We start from the raw sequence: 9,550 nt of genomic DNA on the forward strand, positions 1-9,550 counted from the left end.
TTTAAAACAATGCATTGTAAAAGCTGTTCATTTTATTTTGTCGATCAATTTGTAACATTTGCAATTGTTGCATATAAAACACAAATACACACAGAAAATATTCAATTCAAACATTTAGGGTTGAAATGTATTTGAACATACAATAGATGAGCAAAATACTAACTGTCGATAACAGTTTCAGAAATAATATGAAATAGATTTATTTTATAAATAATCCTATAATTTTACTTAACAATACACATGATCAAAGATTTTTGACCTTGTTGAAAAAGCCTGCCGGCTGTTCTTGCAGAATTTTATCTTCGTTTCTAAAGATCTTAAAAATCACGAGCAAAGGCAATATTGGGGGTGGATTTCCTAAACAAAGCATCTTACAGCTAAGCAAGCATATTCCAATTACTAATGTTGTAAATAATTGCATAAGTATTAAATTCTGCCTTACCGTAATTGCTAAAAAGTTTGGGTTGAATATTTCTTCTGAAATTTAAAGTAAATCAAATAATATAAGTGGAAACGCCAGTGACTGCAACAAATTTTCTTCAAGAGTTTATTTCATTCAAAATAAAATTATTTAAGTATTTTTGCTTTAGATTTGCAAAACCGTATGCCGCTTGTCGATATTGTACATTATTCCATTTAATATTTATACTGAGATAAAAAAGAATAACCCTTTTCCAAACAGTATAATTTAATCATAAAGTGTTTGTATTACGTACTACATTGATGATTCAGACAATTGTAAATAACAGCTTGAGTTTGTCACTAATGATCATGTTCTAATTGCATAATGAAATGCTTAACTCATATTTGCATCAATCTATACACTGTATATTCGCGTCAATCTATTCACTGTAGAGACATCGAGCTTTATCTTCAAGATAACATAATGTGGACATTGATAAAAATGATTTAAAGTATTCATTGTTTCAGCCCAACTATGCAAGTTAAAAATATCTTTTCCTGATATTAAAAAGAGCCAAATAGCAACTTTTGAGAAAACAGATGCCCTATAATCAATTGATATTTGTATCTAATTGCTCGTTCATTTCATTTGATCAAATTGTCTTCTGTTAACGCTTGTCGCCAAGTTATTTTCAGACCAGTTTTTACCATATAGCCTCAATACAAGTATAGTATTAAAATAGATATGAAATTCGGGAAATTCAATTGTTGCCTCAAATAAATATATATAAGGATTATATATTAAACTAAACAAATTAGTAAACGACTAAAACAACATGTTAACGACAAAAAATTACAAAAAACTAATTGATTTATTCGTTAAGACCAAACGACCAAAATGTAAACACAGAATATATCCTAGTTTACGTTTAATAGCGAATGAATTTCGCCGCATTTCCTATATTTCATTATATTTCACTAGCTTTGTCACATCATATTAATCTAAATATATAACATCATTTCATTTTTTGTAAAAATGAATGTTTCAATTTTAAAGAGAATATTCATTCAGAATTGGGATGGAATTATGACGACCTTCTTTTAACTGACTTAACCCTCATTATTTAATTTAAACTTTAGATTATTATTTTATCATTTATGTTTAACTTTTGAAATAATTTTAATATTACACTTTAAAATAATTGTATCCAAGCTGAACATAACAAAACACATTTCTTATGGTCAAAATATTTCTTATTGTATAAATGTATCTCAAAAGACAATGGAGTGCAAAGAGCAAACACTTTACAAATTAACGATAATTTTGTGAAGTTTGATATTCAAGTAGAACAAACATCAACCATATAAGAATGTAAAATATTAAAAACAGAAAATTATATCGTAGCTTAGCAATAAAAAAACAGGGAACAAAATAAATCCCTCCACTTGGTTGAGACTCAAAGACTAAGGCAATTGGTGAATTATGGCGTTAAGGGGAATCTGTTGTTGTTAAATGATACAAGTAGAATAAAGAGACATTACAATAGCTTATGACATGCAAAACAAATCACGTGTGATGAGAAAACAGTTTTATAATAACCTTTCACAGCTTGTTGAAGACAGAAATATGTTCCGGTCTTTAAAGTTGTTAAAACAATGTTTTGTCTGTAAATTGAAGCGAAACATTTTGGGGAAATCTTTGCTCCCTTTGAATTTCGTTGACACTTCAATAATTCAATCCTGTTATAATAAAAAAATTTATTGATATATAATGTCACGCTTAAAGCATTTTGGAAATGTACGACTTAATTATAAAATAATAAGTAAAGGAAACACTTACCTGTATTTCTATTATACTCGTACAATGACCAAGCATTGACAAGTCTTATATTAGAAATAAGATCAAACACAATATTATTGATAACAATACTGTTTATTATTTTGCTGATATTAGAGCAAGAGAAAATAATTTCCTCTTTATTTCCTGTTGGGAAAAGAAAACTATTTTGCTACAGACAAGTTGCCGAAAGTCTGGGCATGTTTCCGTGTATGGTGATAACAAACATTTTCTGGCCTTTGACAGTTACAATGTAGAATTTCAATATAAGAACTGGGATGATAAACCTAAGAATATCATAAAATAATAATTATGATGATGATGCCATTTGTTGGTGAAAATGTTTATTTTCCCAGCCACTTGATGCCAAATATATCACTCAAGCCAAGGACCAGATAGAATAAACAATCATCGACCTTCGAAAATCCTGATAGCATACATTTGGGGATGTTATATAAGAGTAGTTATTTCTTAGTTACAAACGATAATCACCATTACTATTTGTTTCTAAAGCAACATTGAGGATATGAGACTGTATTTGAATTAGTTAGATGTTAGAGTAAATTCTCATGAGGTTGTGAAGATATTTATTTCTTACACTCTTGGTTATTTGTTATGATTTATCTGACACCTCCAACCAGACAGCAATCTGCTCTAGTAGCAAAATGTTGAGAAACAATATTATTTTATCAAGAGCTTTTTAAAGGGGAACATTACAAACATATTAAGCTGCATGCCTGCAGATGAGCCAAAATATCACAAGAAAATCCAACTTGAGAAAAATGTACTTATTGTAATTGTCAAGAAAAATAAACAAAAATATCCAAGATTTAATTAATAATTAACATGATTTTTCAGTATTAATCACCATATTTCTACTGCGTTACTAACGCATTTAGGGCTATTTTTGCATATTTTGACCTCTTTTTGTTTTTTTACAAGTGTCGTTTGCAATGTGAAAATAAATTTCTCTATTCTTTTTACAATTTTTTACTTTTTAAGACATTTTCAAACTTTTCATGAAAATTAGCATAAACTGGAGACTTGTTGCTTTAAGTATATCCTTAATAAAACAATATTGTTCATTAGCTTAGTATATTTTGTTAATGTTATTTAATAGTATGAGTCATTACTATTCAGCTTGATTAAAGGTCTTTAACTTACACTGATAAATTAGATAAATTAAATCTGTTTCACTATTTCAAAGATTTACCTTTATAACAAAGAAAAAGAATAGGGATTTTTACACGCAACGTATGGATCTTTTCTTTACTAGATATACAGCCTAGCTTGTAACTTATCACAATAATTCACTATGCAAAATAATGTTGTGTCAGGAGTGGGGGAGTTCTTAAATCATAGTTGAAATGAAAGTCTTGTTGTATCAGCGACAGTTTAACAAGGGTATGTAACTGTATATATTTAAATGCTTTAGCGTATTGTAATTACCTTGCATATTTAAAAATTTGCGGACAAATAAATTATTAATTTTTACAAAGAGAAGGTTTAAGGCACACGCATTCTTTTACTTGGGGACCATATGCCGCTTTTCATGGAATGGCACTTATTGTCACATTGACGGTTCCATGATAACTCCATATCAACACATCCGCGAATATTTCAAAATTCAAAATTGTACCAGTTCATGTTAAATGTTGAATTCTGCTTTAGCCGGTGCTAGGGGGCGTCGGCGGTAGTTTGCACTTTACAGTACCGTCCATGAACAGGCTCAATCAAACCGAGCCTGCAACATTTCCAGTTATGTTGTGTTGGACTTTCTTTAGGGATTCTAATTTTCTCTATTTTAAGTCTTATCCTATTATAAATATATTATCTTTAGTTTCCAATAAAGCTTTATTTTAATGTTTACAGTCCGCTTATTCAAATCCGGACCGAACAATTCATCTGTAAACAGTAGTAAGCTTATCTATAAGATACAAATTCTCATGCTAACAGTTGTGCGCATTTAATTTAAATATGACTATGACCGTCATAGTTGTCTAAGAAATTCACACATTCTTTTCAAAGTTTCACAGATTTAATATATTAGACAATCAGCTTTACAAAATTGTTTGTAATAATTAATATCATCTTCATCTACTTTGCTATTTTATATGACAAAAGTTGATGAATGTTGAAGTTATTGAACAATTGTTCCTTGTATCACATAAAAAAGCAAATTGCCAAATCTGTAATTTTCTAAAATATTTGTAAAATAATTTCCGGCTAATTTCCTGTTTTCAACAAAAATATATTGTTTTGACAGGTTTTCACAAACCGTTTCCGGTATCTTGGAAAAGAATGAAAGTTTTTCCTGTGAGCAATAATTTGTCTGCAACATTTTTATTTTATATTAAAGAAAGAAGGGAATAGGAGAGAAGTAATTTTAGGGAAGAATGAATTGTTTCAGAATTTTCTCGTTAATTCAGAAAACATTTAATATAAGACACCTAGTTATCTCAACAACAGTTGACATAAGCACTGTTATTTTTTTCATTAAAATATTGCTAAGGTCAATTGTGAACTTTAATTGCTTTGGTTATGTAAATAATCTGAAAAACGGGGAATCCATCGGGAGCAATAGTTATATAAAAACTGCTTGCTCGGTTTGAGTCGGTTTATAAGAGATAAATTGAAAGTGAATATCATGCATTAAAGTATATTTGATATACAAGAACTAAATGTATTCAAATTAATACAGTTATCAAGATTCGAATTTAAAGTACATTTAGTTACGTACTGAATTAATCAGTAATAACCAATGTTATTTTTTACATTAATAAATAATTCACAATTATTATATTGAATTGTTTATGACCTAAAGTAGCACGTAGATAAAAGACTTTGCTATTTTGTTAGACTAAGTAAAGATAAAATAAAACTGGAACGAATTTTCTGACCGGATTTTCAATAAATTAATCAAATAAAATTATTTTTGTGCAATCTGACAAGAACGCATAAGTAACGATGTATGTCCACATTAATTGACCGTTATACTTTATGGTATTCTCTACTCTTTCTTATTTGGACAGTGGCTTGTATTTACATCTACCGCCATGTACGATAGCTTGAATTTACAAGTACCGCCAGGCACAGGCTCGATTAAACCGAGCCAACAACATTTTCAAATTTATCGTTTTGGGGCATTCTTTGTGAAATTTACGTTTTGAATTAATCGGAAACAATTACAATAAATATAAAACATCCTTATCAGCAGAATGCGAGGAAATAATCTTAATCCTTAAAAATGTGTTTTATGTTTTAAATCGGGAGGGTATACAATAACACTTTTTCAAAATTTACATGTATTTTGTTGCTTAAATTATAGGACATATATATCAGTGTAACAACTATTATAGTAAAAATAATTTAATGTATTAGTTTTGAATGTTTTTCTGCAGACATTCTGATAGAAGTATTTTTTTCTGATTTGCAGCGATTTGTTCTTATCATTGTACCAGTCAGTCGGGAAAATGTTTGCAACAAATAATCTTACAAAGTCACGTAAACAGACAATTAAACTGTTTCCAATTTATCAAATTTATTGCTTCAAAATATTATTCCAATTCGATTAACCATGAAATGTAGGTTTATGAATCTTGGGAGTTATTTACTGAATGGGAATTCTTTTGGAAAGATATAAAGTTTCATGTGAACAGTAACTCCTTTAGTAAATGCATCAGTACCGCCAGGCACAGACTCGATTAAACCAGGCCAACAACATTTTCAACTTTATCGTATTTGGGCATTCTTTGTGCAATTTACGCTTTGAATTAATCGGAAACAATTACAATTAATATAAAACATCCTTATCAGCAGAATGCGAGGAAATAATCCTTAAAAAAGTGTTTAATGTTTTAAATAATAACAATTTTTCAAAAGTAATATGTATTTCGTTCCTTAAATTGTAAGAAATATATATCAGTGTAGCAACTTTTATAGTAAAAGTAATTTAATGCATTAGTTTTGAATGTTTTTCTGCAGACATTCTGATAGAAGTATTTTTTCTGATTTGCAGCGATTTGTTCTTATCATTGTACCAGTCAGTCGGGAAAATGTTTGCAACAGATAATCTTACAAAGTCACGTAAACAGACAATTAAACTGTTTCCAATTAATCAAATTTATTGCTTCAAAATATTATTCCAATTCGATTAACCATGAAGTGTAGGTTTATGAATCTTGGGAGTTATTTACTGAATGGGAATTCTTTTGGAAAGATATAAAGTTTCATGTGAACAGTAACTCTTAAGTAACATGCAATAGAAGTATCGTTGCTATCTAGTTTTTATCCGTTATGGCTGAGGGGTTGGTTGCCTTTAAGGGTTGAGGCATAAGAACTGCAGCCACCGTGTATCTCTGTGTTACCGTATGAGGCGACTAGATATGTACGAATAACATGTTTTTATGTATCTTTTACCTCCAACAGGTGATATGGGTTTGATCACCGGTGTTACTGTAAGTTTGTAACACGCAATGTTAGTCAAAATCGTCTTTCTTGTTTTTTGCCTTAATTGTGTTGATGCGCCATAAAAAATGTAATGATCCTCACGGAATTTTAAGCGATTTATCTTTTATTATTATATGATCTAAACATAGCTGTAATCAAACAGTAGTCAACACTACAAATCATAAAATTATATTCACTGGGTGTAAAATCATAGCCACTGGCTGAAATGGAATTTTTCCAATCTAAAAATCACACCAGCTCATATTCAATAACCATACAGCAAAGTCAATAAACTGCATGTGCGTAAATCATATTAACTGCGTGAATATGATTCCCGCATGCACAGTAAGTGTAGTATCATATTCACTGGCTGAATTTCAACTATCTAAAGTAGAATCAGGCTCATTAACCATATAGACTATGTAAGGCATATAATCTATTTACTCCACCTTAATAGGTAAAAGTTACACCGCAATGATGGGTACAGTAACAACTTATTTTTTAATATAAGGCTTCCTTTTTGTGTATGTTTTTTATATCTCAGGCTGATCATATAATAAATAATTATTGACTAATAATTCATTTAATATGATGATATATTCACCGTCAAAATGTCATATTGACCTCGGCTATCGTCTTAGTCAATATGACATTTACCGGTGAATATCACATTATATTCAATGGCCCACTGGTCAATAATTGTATAATATAATATAGTAAAAGTTTTGTTTTCTTATATTGAACCGGTTCATAGACGGACGCACAGGATGAATGTCAATATAAATAAACATTGGTATGAGCATCTATTTATAGATAGAGATATTCATAGACTTGAGTTTTTGGAAAACCGATGTGGAAATTACATCTTACTAAACCCCAAATTAAAAAAAAGTACTAATTTCTAACTTTACTTATGGTTCTAATCAAATACATTATTTCTAAAAGTCTTAGAAGAAACCTTTATTGCTGTTTGTTGTTGTTGTTGTTTTTGTCTGTTCATTTTTCTTGCATTATTCATAAAAATGGCACTTTAAACCTATAAACATTTTCATAAATGCTATACGCTGGTTATTCTAGAATCGTCAATATGACTCGTTTATTTTGTTCAATAAGAATAATTGATCCGAGGTACAATACGTGTGCTCTAATCGATTACACAATGAAAAATAGTAAATAAACAAGGAGTTATGAATTATGCAAAGCCTCTATATCATTATACAAAACCAAAAGACTACATAGACCTTAGTATAAACTATTCAAGTCACCAAAAACAAAGTTTGGTCAAAATGATGAAATAAAAACTTCCAAAAGCACAATAATGTCGTTCTGAAAGATTTGCAAGACGCTAAACTCCGTTATAAATAAAATAGTCAAATTGTACATATCTATTTAACCCATTACTTCATGAGCATTTTGTGAAAAATGGCTGTTTTCATTGAAAAGTCTCCCGTTACAAGTTCAAATTGCTATACTACTATACAAACTGCTTCAACACTAATCAAACTTGGCACAAATGTTGACTGGACCATTGCCCTTGCAACAACATGCTCAGGCTTAAATTTTCTGTTACCATGGCAACGAGGGGACATCTCAAAATTGCCAAAAATCACTATTTTGCGTTGATTTTTTCCATCAAAATTGATTTCAAAGTGCTGCAACTTCTCAGTGGATTGAGATAGAGTCAAATGCTTTTCAGCGTTAGTTACACGTTACCTTATGATCAATCTGAGGTCATTTACAGCCTCTCACAAAATTTTCTTGGCGATGAGGGGGACTCCGCCCCCCTTCAAACCCCCCAAACAGAAGGGGGCACATCCCCCTTGTGGCAACCCCCTGATGTAACTTTTGGTTGGGGGGCCGCGCCGAAAAAGAGGTCACTTTTTTAACAACATTTCTCAAACAAAAACAAGTGTTTGGGGCCTAAATAAGGCATTTTTTTCATCATTTGAGACAACAAAAGGGGGGGGGGTGAAAAGGGCGTTAAAAGGCGTGTATATGAAGTAATGGGTTAACAGAAAATGATGAAAATACTTGAAATTACCCTAAATCGCGTTTTTTTCATGTTTAAACATGGCCTGTCATATAAATTTGATGAAAAATTGTTGTTTTGTAGATTTTTTGATTTTTTTTCATTAACCCATTACTTCATTGAGCATTTTGTGGAAAATGGCTTTTTTTCATTGAAAAGTCTCCAGTTACAAGTTCAAATTGCTATAATACTATAAAAAACTGCTTCAACACTAATCAAACTTGGCACAAATGATGACTGGACCATTGCCCTTGCAACAACATGCTCAGGCTTAAATTTTCTGTTACCATGGCAACGAGGGGACATCTCAAAATTGCCAAAAATCACTATTTTGCGTTGATTTTTTCCATCAAAATTGATTTCAAAGTGCTGCAACTTCTCAATGGATTGAGATAGAGTCAAATGCTTTTCAGCGTTGGTTACACGTTACCTTATGATCAATCTGGGGTCATTTACAGCCTCTCACAAGTCCAAAATTTTCTTGGCAATGAGGGGGACTCCGCCACCCTTCAAACCCCCCCCAAACAGAAGGGGGCACATCCCCCTTCTGGCAACCCCCTGATGTAACTTTTGGTTGGGGGGCCGCGCCGAAAAAGAGGTCACTTTTTTAATAACATTTCTCAAACAAAAACAAGTGTTTGGGGCCTAAATAAGGCATTTTTTCATCATTTGAGACAACAAAGGGGGGGGGGTGAAAAGGGCGTTAAAAGGCGTGTATATGAAGTAATGGGTTAAGAGGTCACTCATTATTCATTAATTGTATTAAGAATGTCACCACATTATCTTAAACATATTAAAAACAACGAAAGTATATCAGTAAATATTGCATATAT

This window comes from Ruditapes philippinarum, unplaced genomic scaffold (genome assembly GCF_026571515.1).
Source record: "Ruditapes philippinarum isolate M1 unplaced genomic scaffold, ASM2657151v2 ctg11478_1_1_1_1, whole genome shotgun sequence".
Classification (NCBI taxonomy): domain Eukaryota; kingdom Metazoa; phylum Mollusca; class Bivalvia; order Venerida; family Veneridae; genus Ruditapes; species Ruditapes philippinarum.